The sequence below is a fragment of the Hypanus sabinus genome, chromosome 26 (assembly GCF_030144855.1).
Source record: "Hypanus sabinus isolate sHypSab1 chromosome 26, sHypSab1.hap1, whole genome shotgun sequence".
Lineage (NCBI taxonomy): Eukaryota > Metazoa > Chordata > Chondrichthyes > Myliobatiformes > Dasyatidae > Hypanus > Hypanus sabinus.
Window position 1 is genome coordinate 35,751,971 of NC_082731.1, and position 23,022 is coordinate 35,774,992.

The 23,022-nt window shown below is 43.8% G+C and overlaps 1 protein-coding gene across 1 annotated transcript in view; it reads right to left on the minus strand.

The window, feature by feature from the left end:
• Positions 1-23,022, minus strand: part of LOC132381432 (sodium/calcium exchanger 3-like) — a 587,903-nt gene that overhangs the window by 401,019 nt on the left and 163,862 nt on the right. The gene's annotated exons all lie outside the window — the stretch shown is intronic.

Sequence of the window (23,022 nt, forward strand, 5' to 3'; positions counted from 1 at the left end):
CTCACTCTTTTGTTCAGCCATCTTAAAGTGAAGCCATGTCAGTGTGAAGCAGTTGTAAACATGAGGTAGACTGGGCAATTGGAGCCGAATTGACAACAGGAGACATAGTTTGAACTTCATGGGGATGCGTTCGCTGTAAAGTCCCCCAAGTGCCTGCAGCAATTCTACTGGAGAATAAAGGGAAATTAAACCACACTCTCTTGCCTGTCTCCATGAAAGAATGTACAGAATACCTCTTGGAAATAGAAGTAAACAACAGGTCTGAAGAAATTAGTATTATTTAAAAAAAGAACTAAGTGCTGTTGAAATTAATGGGACTGGAAGATGATGAGTTCTCCAGAGCATGTTAAGCTGTATCCCAATGTTTTAAAGGAAAGCAGCTAGGAAACAGAATCAGAAAGGCTGGCAGGGGAGTTCAAAGACATTTTCGATCTTTCATTGCTACACTCAGAAGTTCCCACCTGCTTCAAAAAGGCAACAATTACAGCAGAGCTCAAGAAGAACTGGGTGAGCTCCTGAGTGAGTAAATGCTTTGAAAGCTTGGCTACGGTTCGATTTAACTCCTGTCTCAGCAAGTGACTGGACCCACTGCAATTTGCCCATCAGACACGATCTTATCGGCTCACCTGACCAACAAATACCTATATCAGGGTCCTGTTTACTGACTGACATTTAGCACAATCGTTCCTACAGTTCTGATTGAAAGGTTCCAGAACCTGGGCCACTGTACCTCCCTCTGCAACCGGATCCTTGACTTCCCGACCAGTAGACCACGGTCTGTGCAGATCGGAAGCAACATATCCACCTCGCTGACAATCAACAATGGCGCACCTTGGAGATATGTGCTTAGCCCACAGCTCTACTCTCTCTACATATGTGACTGCGTGGCTGCGCACAGCTCAAATGCCACCTAAAATTTTGATGACAATACAACCATAGTTGGCAGAATTTCAGATATCAGCTAGTTGAGTGGTGTCGCAGCAACAACCTTGCATTCAACTTTAATAAGACCGAGGAACTAATTGTGGACGTCAGAAAAGGTAAGTCAAGGGAATACACACCAGTCTCATAGAGGGATCAGAAGTGGAAAGAGTAGGTCCTTTGAAGATAAAATTATAAAGTAATTGGGGAAAGTAAAAATAAATATTATAATTATTTTGAACTCCATGGAGCATGTGGGGATCCTTCGATATCCAGGCAATCTTTTTCTTCTTTCTTTCTTTTTTTTTCTTTAGATAAGGGTTAAGGGGGGGGAGGGGGGAGGATTAATATTATTTTTCTTTTTCTTACTAATTTTTCATCACATTTATTCTTTGTAATTTTCTAAAAATTTTATAAATAATAAAGTGGCAAAAAAAGAAGTGGAAAGAGTGAGCAATTTCAAATTCCTGGGTGTCAATATCTCTGAGGATCTAACAGCATATTGATGCACCCAGAAAGAAGGGACAACAGTGGCTATATTTCATTAGGAGTTTGAAGAGATTGGATACGTCACCAGAAAGACTCAAAAATTTCTATGTACGTACCGTGGAGAGCATTCTAACTGGCTGTATCACCATATGATATGGGGGGGGGGGGGGGAGCTTCTGCACGAGATTGAAGCAAGCTGCAGAGAATTGTAAACTTACTCAGCTCCATCACGAGATGAGAGCACTAGACTTCGTGATATCCAGGACACCCTCAAGTAGCAATGCCTCAGAAAAGTGCCATCCATCATTAAGGACCCATATCACACAAAACATAACTTGTTCTCCTTGCTACCATCAGGAAGGAGGTACAGAAGCCCGAAGACACATACTGAAGGATTCAAGAACAGCTTCTTCCCCTCTGTCATCTGATTCTTCAATGTACATTGAACTCATGAACATTACCTCACTGCTTTTTTTATTTCTACTTTTGAACTACTGATTAAGTTTAACTAACTTATATTTAAGTTTCACAACATATGCCAGTGATATTAAACCCGATTCTGATTCTGAGAATCGGGTTTATTATCACTGACACATCATGAAATTTATTGTTTTGTGACAGCAGTACAATGCAAGACAAAAAATTACTATAAGTTACAACAAATATATAATATACAAATATAAACACAGTGGATTCCATTTTATAGGAGCACATTGGGGCCAGTACATTTTGGCCCAAGTAGCCAAGGTTTCACAGAAGTAGTTAAAAGGTATAAAAAAGACAAACTACCATTTAAATGAGTAATAATTAATATATTTAAATAAAACACAGAAATGCTACGGGTTCCTCTTCAGTGTAATAAAACTGTGATTAGACCCAGTCATTATCGACAGATGAATTCGCCTGCCGTGTTCTTTTGATTGTATATAAATGTACTAAATCTGCACAGACTTGTAGAACAGGTAATGGGCTGCCTTCATACAATGCTTTAGAAGAATGCATTCTCCAAATCTTCATTATCATTGTAATCTTCAAGATGATTACTAATACCTTCAAGTTCCTCATAGTTCCTAAGTTACTGAAGTAGTGAAATCATTTCATTTTCACTCCCGGCCATTTCTGGCATCTCCAAGCCTGAATACCTGAAACTGCAGTGAGCCAAACAGCTTTGTATTGTCTTACTGCTTATTTCTCATCAACTATCATATCACCATATAACAATTACAGCACAAAAACAGGCCATCTCGGCCCTTCTAGTCCATGCCGAACGCTTACTCTCACCTAGTCCCACCGACCTGCACTCAGCCCATAACCCTCCATTCCTTTCCTGTCCATATACCTAACCAATTTTTTTTTAAATGACAAAATCCTACCACTTCTACTGGAAGCTCGTTCCACACGGCTACCACTCTCTGAGTAAAGAAGTTTCCCCTCATGTTACCCCTAAACTTTTGCCCCTTAGCTCTCAACTCATGTCCCCTTGTTTGAATCTCCCCTACTCTCAATGGAAAAAGCCTATCCACGTCAACTCTATCTATCCCCCTCATAATTTTAAATACCTCTATCAAGTCCCCCCTCAACCTTCTATGCTCCAAAGAGTATCATTAGCAAAATTCACTGCCTTTTGAACACAAGCACACACAACGGATGCTATTTAAAACTGATCACTCTAAACACGGTGTTGTGTCTAATGGCCACGCAAGTATATGCAACTGGCGCTTGTTGAGAAACTGTTCGGCAATAGTCTTCTGCCCCAATTAAGCAGCACAGTTCCCCAAATAAACAAAGGGAATCCCGGCTATTTTCTCGACTAGTTTTTGTTCTTTAATAGTTGTCCCAAATGAACGGCCAAATAACCGGAATCCACTGTAATGCCAAAAAAAGAGCCAAATAGTGAGAATCAGAATCAGAATCAGGTTTATTATCACCGGCATGTGACGTGAAATTTGTTAACTTAGCAGCAGCAGTTCAATGCAATACATAATATAGAAGAGAAAAATAATAATAATAATAAATAAAATAAAATAAAACATAATAATAAATAAACAAGTAAATCAATTACGTATATTGAATAGATCTTTTTAAAATGTATAGATTTAAAAAAAGAGGAATACTGTATTAAAAAATACAGTAGCGTTCATGGGTTCATGGACTGCTCAGAAATTTGATGGCTGAGAGAAGGATGCTGTTCTTCAGGCTCCTGTAACTCTTCATTGTTGGTATTAATAAGAAAGGGTACATCCTCAATTAAGTTAGACACATTTCCACCAGTTCACACCAAATCGGAAAGTAACAAATGCCTTCTCACTGCTGAAGAAATGAGCGAGAGGGTGAACAGGGAATTATAGACCAGCTAATATGAAATTGTTTATTTTTTTGTAAATGCTGGAATCTAAGGAAGCAGTGACAAGGCACCTGATAGGTTGGGCAGAGAGGGCAGAAATGGCCAATATGAAGGGGAAATAATGCTAAGGTATAGGTGGAATGTTAGGGTTAGGGGTAGGCTTTTACACAGGGAGTGGTGGGTGTGTGGTATGCTTGGCCAGGGATGTGGTACAGACAGACATATTAGGAACATTTACAAAACGCTTGGCTGTGCACATTGGCAAAAGAAAAAAATGGATGACTTTGTGGGGAGGGGAAGACTAGGTTGAACACTAGGGTTAGTTAAAATGTCAGCACAAGATTGTGGGCTGAAGGGCCTATACTATGCTGCTCTATGCTAACATGTAATGATCAGAAAATCACTTTGAAAAGACTTAAGCTTTTCTCAGTGACAGAATAAGTAAGGGTGAGTCAATTAATTTAATGTGTTCGAACTTTCAAAGGAATTCAATAAGTTGCCACACAAGAAATAATTAAAACAAAGTGACAGAGCAGGTTTTGCAGTAATGTACCGAGTTGGAAAGGTTGAACAAGTTAGGTCTCTATTCATTGGAGCGTAGAAGGTAAAGGGGGGATTTGATCGAGGTATTTAAAATTTTGAGAGGGATAGATAGAGTTGACGTGAACAGGCTGTTTCCATTGAGAGTAGGGGAGATTCAAACTAGAGGACATGATTTGAGAGTTAGGGGGCAGAAGTTTAAGGGAAACACGAGGGGGTATTTCTTTACTCAAAGAGTGATAGCTGTGGGGATTGAGCTTCCTGTAGAAGTAGTAGAGGCCAGTTCAGTTGTGTCATTTAAGGTAAAATTGGATAGGTATATGGACAGGAAAGGAGTGGAGGGTTATGGGCTGAGTGCGGGTAGGTGGGACTAGGTGAGATTAAGGGTTCGGCACGGACTAGGAGGGCCAAGATGACCTGTTTCCGTGCTGTGATTGTTATATGGTTATATGGTTGGACAGATGGGTGGAAAACGGAGAGCTGAGAACAAAGGATGTCACAGGGATGGGTTCTGGGCCCCAGCTGCTCACAAGTAGTTTGGATGATAGGACCAAAAGCATCGTCCCCAGGGAAACGACAAGTGGGTGGCCACAGGAAAAAAATCCAACAATTTACAGTCCTGTGCATGAGTCGTAGGTACCTGTAAAAAAAAATCTGTAAAACAAAGATGCTTTCAAAATAATGAAAAGTTTCCAAATATCAAAAAAAAATACTATAAAGAGCAGTAAACTAAATGAAATCAATATTTGGTGTGACCACCCTTTTGCCCTTAAATCGACATCAAAGCAGTTTTATAAGAAAATCAGCTGGTAGGTTGTTCCAGACATCTTAGAGAACTTGCCAGAGTTGCTCTGCAGGCTTTGACAGTCTTACTTGCTTCTGTCTCTCCAGGTAATCCCGGACAGCCTCGATGGTATTGAGATCAGAGCTCTGTGGAAGCCATACAAAAAATTCTAGGGTGTCTAAGACTTTTGCACAGTACTGTGTGTAACAGGGGTTCCCAATGTAGGGTCCATGGGCCCCTTGCTTAATGGTATGGCATAAAAAAGATTGGGAACTCCTTGTACATAAAGACTTGGATGAAGAAACTGATGATGCAGTAAGGTAGGAAAATCAGTTGTGAAGAGGACATGAGGAGGCAACTAAAGGATGTAGATCGTTATGTAGATGGGCAAAGATCTCGCAAAGGCAACGCAGAAAAATGTGCAATTGTCTATTTTGGCAGGTAAAGTAAGATGGCATACTGGTTGAATAATGAGAGAGTGCGCAGCTCCAAGATGCAGGAAGATCTGGGTCTTAAAGTGCATTATCATCAATACATGTCGTGTCGTATGACATGGGCGATCATGGTCCCATGATCATGATTCTTCTTGGCAAATGTTTCTACAGAACTGGTTTGCCATTGTCTTCTTCTGGGCAGTGTCTTCACAAGATGGGTGACCTCCCCCCACCCTTCACACAAACATTATCAATGCCCTTCAGAGATTGTCTGCCTGGTGTCAGTGGTCAAATAACCAGGACTTGTGATCTGCAACGGCTGCTCATACGACCGTCCACCATCTGCTCCCATGGCTCCAAGTGACCCTGATTAGGGGCCAAAGCCAGTGTTACACCTTGCCCAAGGGTGTCCTGCAGGTCAGCAGAGGGAAGCAGTGCTTTTTCCCCCTTGGTAGAGACGTATCTCCACCCCGCCACATTACATGAGATACAAAAGGCCAGCATGCAGGTACAGCAAGTGCGAACAAAATGTGTTCTTTGTTGAATACAAAAGAGAGGAGGCGGTTTGTTTCAGTTTTATGCAGCATTGATGAGACTGAGAGTGGAATACTGTGTACAAAACTGGTCTCCTTATTTTAGAAAAGATTAAATCACTGGAATCAAATCAGAATCAGGTTTGATATCACCGGCATACATGTCGTGAAATTTGTTAACTTGGTGGAGCGGTACAATGCAATACATGATAATAGAGAGGAAAAAACTGTGAATACCGGTAAGTTTTTCTACAGGATATTAAAAACTTAAATTAAATAAGTAGTTAAAAAAATAAATAAATAAGTTGTGAGGTGGTGTTCATGAGTTCAATACCCATTCAGCAACCTGAAGGGGAAGAAGTTGTACCTGAATCGTTGAGTGTGAACCTTAAGGCTCTTTCACCTCCTTTCTGATGGTAGCAATGAGAAGAGGGCAGGTCCTGGGTGATGAGGGTCTTTAATGATGGATGCCGGATTTTTGAGGCACTCAGAAGGCAGTGGAGGCCAGTTCTCTGGATGCTTTCAAGAAAGAGTTAGGTAGAGCTCTTAAAGATAGCGGAGTCAAGGGATATGGGGAGAAGGCAGGAACAGGGTACTGATTGTGGATGATCAGCCGTGATCACAGTGAATGGCGGTTCTGGCTCGAAGGGCCAAATGGCCTACTCCTGCACCTATTGTCTATCGCCCCTTGAAGAAGTCCTGGAGGTTAGTGCCCATGACGGAGCTGACTGAGTTTACAACTTTCTGCAGCTTATTTGAATCCCATGCAGAAGCCCCCACCTCTACCCCCATACCCCCAGACGGTGACGCAGCCAGTTAGAATGCTCTCCTTGGTACATCTGTAGAACATACCAAATCTCCTCAAACTCCCAATGAAATACAGCCGCTGTCTATATGGAAGAAGTTGAGCAGAGGCTTATTAGACTATTTCAAGGAACAGAGCTCGGCTTGTCATACCTGGTGTTTGGAAGAGAGAGATTACTTAAATGAAGTACAAGATTCTGAGGGGTCCTGGCACTTATGGAGAGGATGTTCTACCTTGTGGGACATCTTAGAACTAGCAGGTCACTATTTACAATTATGGAGTTGCCATTTTAAAATAAAAACACAGATGAGTGAATTTTATTCTCTCAGTAGCCTCCGGGCTATATAGAGAGGTGAAGCGAAAGGGCAAAGAAATGGCAGATGGAATATAACATAGTGAGGTGAGGTCAACCACTTTGGGAAAAAAGGCAGTGTGGTGAACTACATATACCTGTCTGGACACGCCACCCCACCCCCCACCCCCCGCCGCTGACTGCTCCCGTGGCTCCTCCCACAGACCCCGGTATAAAGGCGATTGGGGCCTGAACCCGGCCTCTCAGTCTCCAGGAGGTAGTATGGTGGTCAATTGCTGCTTGTTCTTTCTTCCAGTCAATAAAAGCCGATATCTCGCCTCACGTCTCACATCTCAGAGAGTTATTGATGGTGCATCAGGCAGTGTACTGATTTGTATGGATTCCCCTAGATGCTCTAGTTTTCCCGGATCCCAAAGACATTCAGGTTGTATGTGAATTGAACACTGTATTCGACCTTAATGTGGAGATGTGGTTGTGGCATTTGGGAAGAATAAAAATCATTTTGTAGGATTATATGGGTGGCTGGATCTTGTGACTGTGAACAAGTCACAGAAGGGATATATAGTGCTTACTTATAAGTGCTTACTTAGCAAAAACGCGAGAGACCCTTGGAAGAAGCGGCCTAGTTGACCCAATACTACATGACATTTTTATATGCTAAAGATCAAAGGTAACAGCAGCACAATTCTATTGTTACAATGTACCTGCAATGCTTCCTTTCAAATACATATAGTTTTCAAACACTTCTTTCTTCGCTCAAAATGAATGTTAATCTGCACTGACTCTAGGTTGCTGCTAATAACTCATCGGGGTGATTGGTAATTGATAAGTTCGTGACCTAAGGTAGAAGGCAATGAGTTATTAACTTCAAACTTTCTGCATAATCACTCAAAGAGTTGCACGTGCATCTAACGAGAGCTGTATAACTCATCTCTTTCTACCTTGGGCCACGAACTTATCAATCACCCCCACCCCCCCACCCACCCCCGTGGACACTTTCTGTAGGTCCAAGATCCGTTCGCTCCACGACCACTGGACTAAGTGTGTAAATGTAGGAGGTGACAATGTTGAAAAACAAATGTGCTAGGTTTTCTAAAATTGACTCCTTCTACTGTAGGCCACGAACTTATCAATCACCCCTCGAGGTTAGTAGGTTAATTAGTCATAAGGGTGCAATTGGGATGGTGTAGATTCACTGGACCAGAAGGGTCTATCACTGTGCTGTATCTCTAAGATTAGTGTACATGGAGAACCACAACCTTGTCCTGGCTTGGAGGCTCGCATGCCTCGATGACCCGGAGAGCTAAGTTGGCTGGAGTCGGGGCCTTATGCTTTGGCTCTTGGTAGGGTCACCCATGCCAAACAGGTCAAAGGGCAGAGGCCAGACTAAAACTAGTCCATCGGTCCTCCAGGTTCGGGGACGGCAACCTTGACAGGTCAAACAAAACTATTACAGAAACAGCAATGGAGAATCCTTCTGCATCTGAGTGTGACGGTATTCCTGAGTCTCCACCCGGGATGGAATGGCTGACAGTAGTGAAAACTGCGAGGAAGCTATTGATACGATAAACACCGCAAGCGATAGAGGACCCTCACTGCTGCCCTAGACAACAATGGCAGTAAGCAAAGTAAGATAGTCGGTATAGATCAGGGGTTCCCAACCTGGAGTCCATGGACCCCTTGCTTAATAGCATTGGTCCAGGGCATAAAAAAGACTGAGAACCCCTGGAAAAGACAAAGGTGCTGTATAAAGTCAATGATATTTACCTTTCTTACTCAGTGTTCCCCTACACCCAGCAAAGTGATTGAATATGAAATGGTCAGACATGTTCAAGGGCAATTAGAAATGGATCATAAACACTGACCTTCCCAGCAATACTCAGGACACAATTTCTGCAAGGTACACTTTTCTGTCCTTTGAAAACTGCCCAACCCGAGAAGTGAAGAAAGGTTGCAGGAAAACTCTCTCCATGATCAGGGAGCCACGCAGGGAAAGTCCCTCAAGGATCTGCTATCCTTTACATAGAACATAGAACAATACAGGCCCTTCAGCCCACAAAGTTGTGTCGAACACACCTTTACCTTAGGAATTACCTATGGTTACCCATAGCCCTCTATTTTTCTGAGCTCCATTACCTGTCCAGGAGTCGCTTAAAAGACCCGATCGTATCCGCCTCCACCACCGTCGCTGGCAGCCCATTCCACTCACTCACCACTCTCTGCATAAAAAACTTACCCCTGACATCTTCTCTGTACCTTCCACCAAGCACCTTAAAACTGTGCCCTCTCATGTTAGCCATTTCAGTCCTGGGCAAAAGCCTCTGACTATCTACACAATCAATGCTTCTCGTCAACTTATACACCGCTATCAAGTCACCTCTCATCCTCCGTCGTTCCAAGAAAAAAAGGCTGAGTTCTCTCAACCTATTCTCATAAGGCATGCTCCCCAATCCAGGCAACATCCTTGTAAATCTCCTCTGCACCCTTTCTATGGCTTCCACATCCTTCCTGTAGCGAGATGACCAGAACTGAGCACAGTACTCCAAGTGGGGTCTGACCAGGGTCCTATATAGCTGCAACATTACCTCTCAGCTCCTAAACTCAATCCCATGATTGATGAAGGCCAATACACCATATGCTTTCTTAACCACAGAGTCAACCTGAGTGGCAGCTTTGAGCGTCCTAAGGACTTGGACCCCAAGATCCCTCTGATCCTCCACATTGCCAAGAGTCTTACCATTAATAATATTTAATACTATATTCTGTATTTCTGTATTCTGTAATACTAAATTAACACATCCTCCTGGAAACCTAAAATATATCATAAAGATTTGTCAACAGTAAAAATTTTAGAGAACTGAGAGCTGGAGTTTGTGGTTTTTCACTTGTCTGAAGGTAGACAGGAGCGTTGTCACAGGAAAGCAGTATTCACAAACCAGGTCCTGACACTCTCCAGGTCATACTTTCTTCTCACTGTTGCCATCAGAAATAAGGTATCGGTGCTTCAGGACTCACACCACCAGGTTCAGAAACAGTTATTACCCCTCAACCATCAAGATCTTGAACCAAAACGGATAACATGATGAGAGGCATTGATCGTGTGGATAGCCAGAGGCTTTTTCCAGGGATGAAATGGCTAATACGAGAGGGCACAGTTTTAAGGTGCTTGGAAGTAGGTACAGAGGAGATATCAGGGGTAAGTTTTTCACACGGAGAGTGGTGAGTGCGTGGAATAAACTGCCTGCAACGGTGGTGGAGGCGGATACAATAAGGTCTTTCAAGAGACTCCTCAATATGTATGTGGAGCTTAGAAAAATAGAGAGCTATGGGTAATCCTAGGTAATTTGTAAAGTAAATACATGTCCAGCACAGCTTTGTGGGCTGAAGGGCCTGAATTGTGCCAAAGGTTTTCTATGTTTTTACATCACTGGCCCGCATCATTGAATTGTTCCCACAACCAATGGACTCACTTTCAAGGACTCTTCATCTCACATTTTTGATATTTATTGCTTATTTATTATCTTTTTTTTCCTTTTGTGTTTGCACGGCTTGCTGTCCTTTGCACATTGGTGTTTATCCTGCTGCAGGAGGTCTTTCATTGATTCTGTTGTGTTTCTCTTATCTACTGTGAATGGGAATGGCAAAGGTGGAGTGCCATGGGAGTGGTGTGGGACAGGTGGTTGAGAAGTGCCAGGGCAGAGTAGAGGGTGGTGCGGGTGCAGACACACACATCCCTGAGACGCCAGGCAAGGCCATTTGATTCTAAACCACTAGTTTATTGATCATCACAGAAAGTCTCTCTGGTGCTTCCCGCTCCCTGCCCTTTCCCCCTTTTCCAAACCATGCCCCTTTCCCACTCTCAGTCCACAACAGAGACCCATATCAGAATCAGGTTTATCATCACTCACACATGCCGTGGAATTTGTTTTTTTTTTGTTTGCGGCAACAGTACAGTGCAAGACATAAAATTACTACAGTACCGTGCAAAAGTCTCAGGCACCCTAGCGATATAAATGTTTCTAAGACTTTTGCACAGTACTGTATACGGTAACCTATACACACTTTGATAATAAATTTACTTTGAACTTGGGCCTATTTTGACCTTTGACAGGAGATAAAGGGAAGGGTTGAAAGTTCTCCGCGAACTGGTTGCAAAACAGCATTAAATGATCTAGCAGCAAATTCACGGTTAAATAAAACCGCTTGGAGTCAGCTAAATTAGTTTCTCTATACCGCCTGCTCCAAGAGTGACTGGAATAAATGAGAATGCTGGCCAGTGAATGCGTAAGAACTCTAATCAGTGGTAATTATATTTGTCACACCCAAATCAAATCAATTGAAGGAAATGTGCCACAAAATTAAGGATAATCCTCTAACAATCCATAGAAATGTGTCTGGGTCGGACCACACCAACGCTCTCCTTGTCCCCTTCCTCTATCACACTCCAAATAAATTTAAGCTCATCCAAAAACAATTGTAATGCTAATCACGCAAGGTTGTTTTCACCCATTGCCCTTCTGCTCAAAAACCACATCTACATGCTATGCTGACGCCACTTGCTAGCCGCCCCCCGCACGTCCGTGGTGAGCTCGTTGTTTAACGCAAGCGACAATTTCACGGTATGTTTTAATTTACCTGTGGTTCCTTAGGGTTGCTATAGCCAGGGGTGGTGGTGGGGACAAGTTCCTAGTGGCGTGTGTCTCAAATAGCCTCTGACAACCAAGTCCAGCTCCGGGCCTTCACGTGTGGCTTGGCTGCTAAGCCCAGCAGAAACATTTCTACTGACAGGAGAAGGGGCATCTTAAAAACCAGTTGTGTCGGGCAGATGGGACCCATCTAGGAGAAGGAAAACTGATCTCAGACCTCCACTGCCCTTTGGCTTCGGCCACTCAGGGGGAAGGCTTCGGGAGTAAGCTCCTGAGGAAAATTCTGGAGCTGGTGTTCCCATGTTGAGTTCAATGTTGACTGGAGACTCCTGCTTCTTCACCAGTGCCTAACTGTATCAGTCTCTGCAGCTCCTTTGGAACCATCAGCCGTGTGGAGAAGTGGGCAACAGCTAGCTCCATAACGCCCCAGCTTGCGTATCATGTAGACAGTTGGGACGTGACCCCAACTAATGGAGGGCCTCATAAATAAATACATCTGAATCTGGGTTTTTTAAATTCCCAATCGTTTTTCTTGGATCCTTCTCTTGACCAATTCCTGTGACACCACCCCCCGCCCAATGTTGCAATTCCTTTAACCTTGGAGTTTGGTCTTTAGCACCCATGGGTTCAATGCCCATTCAGAAATCAGATGGCAGAGGGGAAGAAGCTGTTCCTGAACCGTTCAGTGTGTACCTTCAGGCTCCTTCCTGGCGGTATCAATGAGAAGAAGGCATGCCCTGCATGATAGGGGGGTCCTTAGAGATGGATGTCACCTTGTAGAGGTATCACTCCTTGAAGATGTCCTGATTACTGTAAACTCAGTCACCTTCCCAAGTTTAATCATTCCATTGTTGACCACCTTGACTCCAGCCGCCAGAATCTAAGGAATTCCGGCACTGAAGCCTTCACTTTCTAAGATGCTCCTCATCTCCTCAACGATCTTATCTTATCTTCCACCCTGATCTTTCTACATTGCTGGCATCAAAGTTTATTTGATAATATTTTTGTGAAGAGCCATGTTTTACATACAGTGTTTTACATACTTTATACTAGTTCAATATGTTATTTCTATCAAACCAAGTTAGCCCTCCCTTGTTCGTTGGATAGAAGCAGCACTCCTTGCATTCCAGCTCCTGGTCCTCAAAGACAGATCAGAAGTGGAAAGAGTGAGCAATTTCAAATTTTGGGTGTCAACCTCTCTGAGTATCTATCTGGGGCTCAACATACCGATGCAGTTACAAAGAAGGCACGATCAAGAGAATATCTGCAGGCGCTGGAAATCCATGCCACACACACACACACACACACACACACACAAGAAACGCTGGCGGAACTCAGCAGGTCAGGCAGCGTCTATGGAAAAGAGTAAACAGTCAACATTTTGGGCCAAGACCCTTCAGCAGGATGATGGTAGCTATATTTCATTGGGAGCTTGAGGAAATTTGTTATATCACCAAAGACACTCGCAAATTTCTACAGATGTACTATGGAAAGCATTCTAACTGGCTGCATCGCTGTCTGTATGGACATTGCACAGAAGCGAAATAAGCCGTAGAAAGTTGTAAACTCAGTCAGCTCTATCATGGGCACTGGACTCCAGAGTATCCAGGACAACCTCCAGGAGCAATGCCTCAAAAAGGTGGCATCCATCATTAAGGACTCTCAACACCCACGACATGCCCTCTTCTCATTGCTACCATCAGGAAGGAGGTACAGAAGCCTAAAGGCACACACTCAGCGATTCAGGAACAGCTTCTTCCCCTCTGCCATCAGATTTCTGAACGGATATTGAACCCTTGAACACTACCTCACTACTTTTTTATTTCTACCAAGTTTGGACCTGCTTATTTAATTATATACTTCTTACTGTAAATCAGTTTTTATTATCATATATTGCAATGTACCACTGTTGCATACCAACAAATTTCACAACATCTGCCAGTGTTATTGAACCTGATCTGATTCTAAAGCAGACTGTGGGAGTTTCAGTGGACAACCAGCCAGCACAACCTGTGTTCAAATACTAGTCCTAATTATCACCTTATGCACAACAAGAATCAGAATCAGATTTATAATCACTCTCTTACAAAATGAGAAATTCGTTGTTCAGTGGCTTTCAGATCTCATTGTGTCATCATCCAAATTTGGCCTAAGACCAAGGAGATGCAAAACCTCACGCAGCATCCGCAAAGAAAACAGCATTGTGAAGGACCCCAAGCACCCCTCATACAATCTCTTCTCCCTCCTGCCGTCTGGGAAAAGGCACCAAAGCATTCGGGCTCTCACGACCAGACTATGTAACAGTTTCTTCCCCAGGCTATCAGACTCCTCAATACCCAGAGCCTGGACTGACACCTTACTGCCCTATTGTCTTGTTTATTATTTATTGTAATGCCTGCACTGTTTTGTGCACTTTTTGCAGTCCTGGGTAGGTCTGTAGTCTAGTGTAGTATTTTTCCGTGTTGTTTTTACATAGTTCAGTCTAGTTTTTGCACTGTTTCACGTAGCACCATGGTCCTGAAAAACGCTGTCTCATTTTTACTATGTACTGTACCAGCAGTTATGGTTGAAATGACAATAAAAAGTGACTTGACTTGACTTGAGATGCACTGTGTAAATAATGTGAGGGAATTATCTACTAATGTCCTGAGCAAAGCAACAGTCTTTCTCTGGCTCTGATCGAGGATCAGCGTTCTGAACCACTGTAGTCCGCGCGGGGAAGGCGCTCCCACAGTGATGTTCCAGGATTTATGCCCAAAGGAAAAGAAGGAACACGATATATTTGCAAGTCAGGATAGCTGACATAGTGAAGCATTTCCACAAGCCTGTAACCCTTGTCCTTACAAGTGGCAATTTATAGGTTTGGACAGGTTTATCGACAGCGTGAAGTGGGATTCCTAACCTGGGGTCCTCAGACCTCTCGGTTAATGGTAAGAGCCATGGCGTTAAACAGTTTGGGAACCTGTGCTGTAGTGTCGGTTGTAATAGTACACATGGGCCTCAAGCCTTCTTGAATGTTGAGCACTCTTCCAGGGTTGTTGAGCATTTTATATTATTCTCCGAGTATTAGGCTTGTAGGTGGTGAAAAAGTGTTGGTGATTTAAAAAATGAGGCACTTTTTGCAGGATAACCAACGTTGGACCTAATGCCATTGTCACAGTCTTTATATTTTTATCATTTTAATTAGCGATACAGCACAGTAACAGGCCTTCCTGGCCTATGGGCCCATGCTGCCCAATTCCACCCATGTGATCAATTAACCTACTAAACCAGTACGTCTTTAAACAGTCAGAGGAAACAGGAGCACCCGGAGGAAACCCATGCAGTCACGGGGAGAAGATACAAACTCCTTACAGACAGCAGTGAGAATTGAACCCTAGTTGCTGGTGCTGTGTAAGCAACACGCTGACTGCTGCATTAATATGCAGCCCCGTGAGTTTCGGGTCTAAAGTGAACACCGCAGGGATGTCGAACAGCTGCATCTCAAGGACAGGTGCTTGAACTCTTCTCAGAAATGGCCATTGGCCGGGACTTGATCAGCATGAATATTCTTTGACATCGCTCTGTCCCGTGTGCTGCCCAAGGAACGGATCCAAGGACATCAAAATTCTCCCTTATCTACGGAGTTTTGTCAACAAAATGGAGAGAGCACAGAGGAGATTTACCAGAATGTTGCCTGGGTTTCAGCACCTAAGTTACAGAGAAAGGTTGAACAAGTTAGGTCTTTATTCTTTGGAGCGTAGAAAGTTGAGGGGGGACTTGATAGAGGTATTTAAAATTATGAGGAGAATAGATGGAGTTGACGTGAGTAGGCTTTTTTCCATTAAGGGAGATTCAAACAAGAGGACATGACTTGAGAGTTAAGGGGCAAAAGTTTAGGGGTAACATGAGGGGGAACTTCTTTACTCAGAGAGTGGTAGCTGTGTGGAACGAGCTTCCAGTAGAAGTGGTAGAGGCAGGTTCGATTTTGTCATTTAAAAAAAATTGGATAGGTATATGGACAGGAAAGGAATGGAGGGTTAAGGGCTGAGTGCAGGTCCGTGGGACTAGGTGAGAGTAAGCATTCAGCACAGACTAGAAGGGCTGTGTTGGCCTGTTTCTGTGCTGTAATTGTTATTTGGCAATATGGCTATATTAAATTAAATACTACAAATATCAGCAAGCATCTTATCCTCCAAGAAGACCTCGCCATTGTGTTTGGAGTCTTGCGTGGCTCAATGACCTGGAAAGCTAGGTTGGCTGGAGTCAGGGCCTTGTATGATCACACCCGCCAAACAGGTCAAAGGGGTAGAGGCCAGACTATGAGTGGTCCACCGGTCCTCCAGATTTGGGGGTTCAGCTCCCTGACTGGTCAAAGAAAGTTGTTGCAGAAGCAGCAATGAAGAATCCTTCTACATTTTTGTGGCCAAGGACAGGCAGATGGAGGATCTCCATTGCTGCCTTAAGCACCAGCGGTGCAGCAGGCAGTAATCCCCACTCCTGATGAAGAGGGAAAGATGACAATTGAAGCAGATGAAGACAGCTGGCTATGGGACACTGTCCTATGGAACTCCCAAAGCAATATCCTGTGCCTGACCTCCGACATCCCCAACCAGCTTCCTTCATGTCCACAGGCTTTGGAGTGCATTCCTTCAGCTTCCTATTGACTTTGCATCTACTGGAGCTCATTGGAAATATCATCAGTCATGTGTTGACGAGACCTTAAGTGCACTCAGGAAATCATTCACGTCCGTGCTTTCAGCTGAGACTGTGTTATGTTTTGACTGTATTGTGTCTCACAGACAAACAGAACGTCACTCGGGAGATTTGGAGTAAATGAAATATGAGAAGTTAAGCTTTCTGACATACACTCACCGGCCACTTTACTAGGTACATGTGGAGATTTGTGGCAAATATGAATATACATGTACAGTATCCTAAATACATCTTATGGAAATGTTTGTTTGATAGAAATGCTGGTAAGGCTCAGGAAATTCATTGGCACAATCTGGCAACCAATAGGTGAAAACACAGGACTGAAATACACTGATCAATAAACAGAGAGGTAGATGATAGGTGGAGCACAATGAGACACGGGTGGCAGCAATACAGGTAATAATGAGAAACAGGTGAGAGACGGAGTACTCAGTGATACAGGGGCTGGAGTAGAGCAGGAGCGGGGACAGGAGCATGAAAACAAACAAGAGCACATGGCAACACAAAAACACAGACTGACAGCTAGGGGGAAACACACAAAAAGACAGAGTTCAACTGGAGATACCGACACACCCATCTTGAATGGGTGGAGATACGTCCCTACCAAAGGAGGTGTAAGGTGCTCCCTCCTTCCACTAGCCTGCAGGTTACCCTTGAGCAAGATGTAGCACCTGCTTAGGACCCCCCCCCACCCCCCACCGCACGCCAAGTCAGGGTCACATGAAGCCACGGGAGCGGGTGGTGGACGGTCGTATGAGCAGCCGGTGCAGATCACAAGTCCTGGTTATGCGACCGCTGACGCCAGGCAGGCAATCTCTGAAGAGTGTTGATAATGGCTGATGTCACCCATCTTGTAAAGACCCTGCCCAGAAGAAGGCAATGGCTTGTGTAGAGAAATTTGAGATCGTGATTGTCCACGTCATGCGACGGGGCACATAATGATGATGGTGATGAATGATCTTTAACATCTTATGACCTGCGATCTAATTGGCTGGTCCACTTCAGAGGGCAATTCACAGTAAACACAATGCTATGGCTGGAAATGCTATGTGCCTCTGCAGTATAAAAACATCTTCAAAGAGCAGAGCCACAGGAAGGCAGCGTCCATCATCAAGGACATTCACCACCCAGGTCATGCCCTGCTACCATCAGGAAGGAGGTGCAAGAGCCTGAGGCATACACGCAAGGATTCAGAGAGAGCTTCTTCCCCTCTGCCACTTGACTTCTGAATGGGTGTTGAACCCATGAACACTACCTCACCACGTTTTTAAAATTTCTGTCTTTGCACTACTTATTTTAGCTGAACTATTTAAGATATATTTATATAATCACTCTAATTCACTTTTTTCTATATTTATCATTGTACTGCAGCCACAAAGTTAACAAATTTCAGGACATATGCGGTGATATTAAACCCGAAAACAAAATAAAGGCTCTGCATTTCCTAACCTGAAACACACTAACAGGAACTTACAGTGACACTGTCAACATTACTGCTATTAGCTATTTAATCTAGCTTTAAATTCCCCAGCTGTCTCTGGCCTCTGGATAGCCTTGCTGGAGGAGACCTAATAAACTGGTTTGTGACGTCTTGGCATACAGTCCAGTAATACACTCAGTGGCCATTTTATTAGGTACCTCCTCTATCTAATAAAGTGGCCACTGAGTACATGTTCGTGGTCTCCAACAGCATTACACTAACCACTACACACCCGCACCACCCCAAGACTTCTGCCTGTATTTTCTTGATTACAACACGATATAATGGTAGTCATGCTGTAGTAGACCATCCACTTCAAGGTTTGACGTGTTGTGCATTCAGAGATGCTCTTCCGCACTCCACTGTTGTAACGTGTGGTTATTTGAGTTACTGTCACCTTCCTGTCAGATTGAACCAGTGTGGCCATTCTTCTCTGGCCTTTCTCATTAACAAGCCCTTTTGCCCATATTACCGGATGTACTTTTTTAAATTTTTCACACCATTCATTATAAACTCCAAGGATCGTTCTGGGTGAAAACCCCAGCAGATCAGCAGTTTTGGAGATACTCAAACCACCCCATCTGGCACCAACAATCAAAGTCACTCAGGTCACATTTCTTACCTGTTCTGATGTTCAGTCTGAACAACAACTGAACCTCTTGACCATGTCTGCGTGCTTTTATGCATTGAGTTGCTGCCAGATGATTGGCTGATCAGATACTTGCGTTAACGAGCAGGGGTACGGGAGTACCTAATGAAGTGGCTACTGAGTGGAGAACCATAAGCCCTATCGATTCCATAGAAAGCCCTGTGCTGTGGTAATGCTTTGATTCTGTGCTGAGGCTGCCAATAGGCTTTGTGAAACCCTTGCTGATTGCATATTCAAGCCCAGCACTACTCAGGGTAGCTATATATTAAACCACCATCCTTGGCAACTTTTCAAAACCTTGCTGCAAATTGTAACCCTCGACTGGGATGAAGTAGGAAGCTCATTGATAAATAAGCATGCCTGCATTGCTTAAATATAATACAAATAGTGTTACACTTCCTCCTTCACCACCACTCAGGGCCCCAGACAGTCCTTCCAGGTGAGGCGACACTTCACCTGTGAGTCGGCTGGTGTGGTATACTGCGTCCGGTGCTCTCGGTGTGGCCTTTTATATATTGGTGAGACCCGACGCGGACTGAGAGACCATTTCGCTGAACACCTACGCTCGGTCCGCCAGAGAAAGCAGGATCTCCCAGTGGCCACACATTTTAATTCCACGTCCCATTCCCATTCTGATATGTCTATCCACGGCCTCCTCTACTGTCAAAATGAATCCAAACTCAAGTTGGAGGAACAACACCTTATATACCGGCTGGGTAGCCTCCAACCTGATGGCATGAACATTAACTTCTCTAACTTCTGTTAATGCCCCTCCTCCCCTTCTTACCCCATCCCTGACATATTTAGTTGTTTGTCTGTTCTCCATCTCCCTCTGGTGCTTCCCCCCCCCTTCTTTCTCCCTAGGCCTCCCGTCCCATGATCCTTTCCCTTCTCCAGCTCTGTATCACTTTCGCCAAACACCTTTCCAGCTCTTAGCTTCATCCCTCCACCTCTGGTCTTCTCTTATCATTTCACATTTCCCCCTCCCTCCACTACTTTCAAATCTCTTGCTATCTTTCCTTTTGGTTAGTCCTAACGAAGGGTCTCGGCCCGAAACGTCGACAGCGCTTCTCCTTATAGATGCTGCCTGGCCTGCTGTGTTCCACCAGCATTTTGTATGTGTTGTTGTTAACGTCGACAGTGCTTCTCCCTGTAGATGCTGCCTGGCCTGCTGTGTTCCACCAGCATTTTGTGTGTGTTGTTGTTAACGTCGACAGCGCTTCTCCTTATAGATGCTGCCTGGCCTGCTGTGTTCCACCAGCATTTTGTGTGTGTTGATAAATAAGTGTGCCTGCATTGCTTAAGTATAATACAGACAGTGTTGCTGAGTTACCCTGAGATGAAGTTGGCAACTCTAACTTTTACCTTTTCTTATTTGTTCAGGACAACACAAAGAGAAAGCTTTTGGCACATTGGCCTTCATAAATGAAAGTACTGAGTATGGGAGTTGGGATGCTAAGTTGTATCAGACGTTAGTGAGGCCTGGTTTGGAGTACCGTGTGCAGTTTTGGTCACCTATCTACAGGAAAGATGTAAATAAGGCTGAAAGAGTGCAGAGGAAATTTACAAGGATGTTACCCAAACTGGAGGAACTGAGAAGGAAAGATTGAATTGGTTATGACATTATTCCCTGGAATGTAGAAGACTGAGAGAAGATTTAATAGAGGGACACAAAATTATGAGGGGTACGGATGGGGTAAATGCAAGCAGGCTTTTACCACTGAGGTTGGCTGGGATTACAACCAGAGGTCATGGGTTAAGGGTGAAAGGTGAGAGGTTTAAGGGGACATGAGGGGGAACATCTTCACTCGGAGGGTGGTGAGAGTGTGGAATGAGCTGCCAGCACAAATGGTGCATGTGAGCTCGATTTCAGTGTTTAAAGGAAGCTTGGGTAGGTGCCCGAACCTGGATGGTAGGGGCATGGAGGGTTGTGGTCCCGGTGCAATGGCAGTAGGCACTTTAAGTGGCTCGGCATGAACTAAATGAGCCATGGGGCCTGTTTCTGTGCTGTACTTTTCTATGACTCTATGAGACAAGGATATAGGGGCGTTTATTGTCCATCACTAACTGTCCCTGAAGTGAAACAGTTCAACTTTATTTTTTTTTGTTTAGAGATACAATACGGTAACAGGCCCAACAGCCCATGGCTGTGCAATTTCAACCGTGTGACCAATTAAGTTACTAACCTGTATTCTTTGAAATGTGCGGAGGAAACTGGAGCACCCAGGAAAAGCTTCTGCAGCCACGGGGAGAATGGACAAATTCTCTGCAGACCATGGCAGTTCTTCGAATTGCCTGCCATTGATTTGTGGACCAACAAAAATGCCTTCTTTAATCATTACATCAGTTATTCTGACTTGAATTCTGAATTGAAATAACAAATATAGTAGATTTTTTTTTTAAATTGGTGTGTTATAGGGAAATTTCACAGTGATTTTCAAGATCAGCAACCCAAAATCTATAAGATTCACCCAAAAGTATTCAGGAAGCAAAATCTTTGTTGTCCAGTGTTAGTTTCCCACATCCTTGGGATTTCCTTCCTAATCATGAGTATGGACTGTGGCTAATGCATTCAGATTAATCTCACAAAGTCCCTAACTCCAACAGCTCAACTCGATCTCGAGTGGTCTGACACCTCGACATCTTGTAACTGTGTCCATAGCAACAAGCCCTTTTCATAATTCCTATGGATTTATCTGGGGCCTCCAAAGGATTCTTCTTCAAGACTGTGTGTTTATCTGCCACAGGAAAACTTTATTAAAGCACTAAATAAACCAGGGAACCATTATGGTTTAATAATTTCCAACACTAACAAACAATGCTAGTTTCTTTATGTACAGGAAATTGGTGAGGCCTTCACCAGAGAAGTGACTTTGGTCTCCTTACTAAGGTGGAATGGACTTTCCTCAGTGCTCAGGCTGGGAAGGTTGACTGGGTTGGTTTTTGGGATGGAAAGGGTTATTGTGAAACAGTTCAAGAAGACTGGTCTGAACAGTCTAGTGTAAAAGAAAGTACACTGAACAGTACTAAAATATGTCTTATATTCTGCATTTTCACTCCTTTCTGTTGCCGTTTGCACAATTTTGTTTGCACGTGGGAGGGGATGGGGGAGTGCTTTTTGATGCTTTTCTTTGAACGGGTTGGTTCCACGGTTCTTCATTGCTTTGTGACTGTCTGTGGGAAAAGCTTGGAATTTCCCACATTTCATTCTGTTTCCCAACCTGGCCACAGGTTTTAATCTCTCGTGTGCGCAGGGAGGGTCAGACAGTTGCTGGGTTGAGCTGTAGGATCGTCACACCTGAAGTATGGGGTGGAGAAATGGACCTGAGGGTCACAGAACAATATAGTATGGGAATAGGCCATTTGGCCCAACTGGTTCTACCTGACCAAGATGCACCATAATGCTCTAAACGTTTCCAACTTATGTATCTGCCCAACTGTAATCTAAAAGTCATTATTCCAACTGCCTCAACCGCTTTCCCTGAAAGCTCATTCCACAAAGATTTGTGTCAAAAAAACAAAAGCTGTCTATCAAGTTGATATTAGATCCATTCTATCCCACCTTACATCTATGAGCTCTAAAGCTGTTTTCCCCAATGTTGGGGAAAGGACTGAGAGCATTCACCCGATCTGTACCCCTTCATGATCTTGGACATCTCTAAAGGCTGAGTCGGTGGTGAGGAAGGCAAATGTGATGTTATCATTCTTTTCAAGAGGGCTACAAAATAAAAGAAAGGATGTAATATTGAGAAGCCTGGTGAAAGGTCTCAGCCCGAAATGTTGGCTGTTTACTCTTTTCCATAAGTGCTGCCTGGCCTGCTGAGTTCCTCCAGCATTTTGTGTGTGTTGCTATAATGTAATGTTGAGGCTTTATAAGGCATTGGTGAGGCCTCACTTGGAGTGTTGTGAGCAGTTTTGGCCCCTTATCTAAGAAAGGATGTGCTGACTTTGGAAAGAGCTCAAAGGAGGTTCACAAAAATGATTCCAGGATTGAAAGGCTTGTCATATGAGGAGTGTTTGATGGCTCTGGGACTGTACTCACTGGAATTCAGAAGAACAAGGGGAGACCGCATCGAAACCTATGGAATGTTGAAAGCAACTGATTGGAGCTGAGAGGGGAAAACGGTTGGCCATGATGGAATGGGAGAGCAAACTGAATGGGCCAAATGACCCAATTCTACTCCTATATCTTGTGGTCTTACGGACTTCAGGGAATAAAGATCCAGTCTGTCCAACCGCCTCCTATAAAGCTGTCCCTCATGTGCTGGCAACATCCCTGTAAGATCCTTCAATATTCCAAAAAGATTTAGGAAATAAGGAATATTTCATGGATATAGTCCTGTAATTGCTGGTGGGTTTATATCTGATCCTTTGCAATGTCTCTTTGCT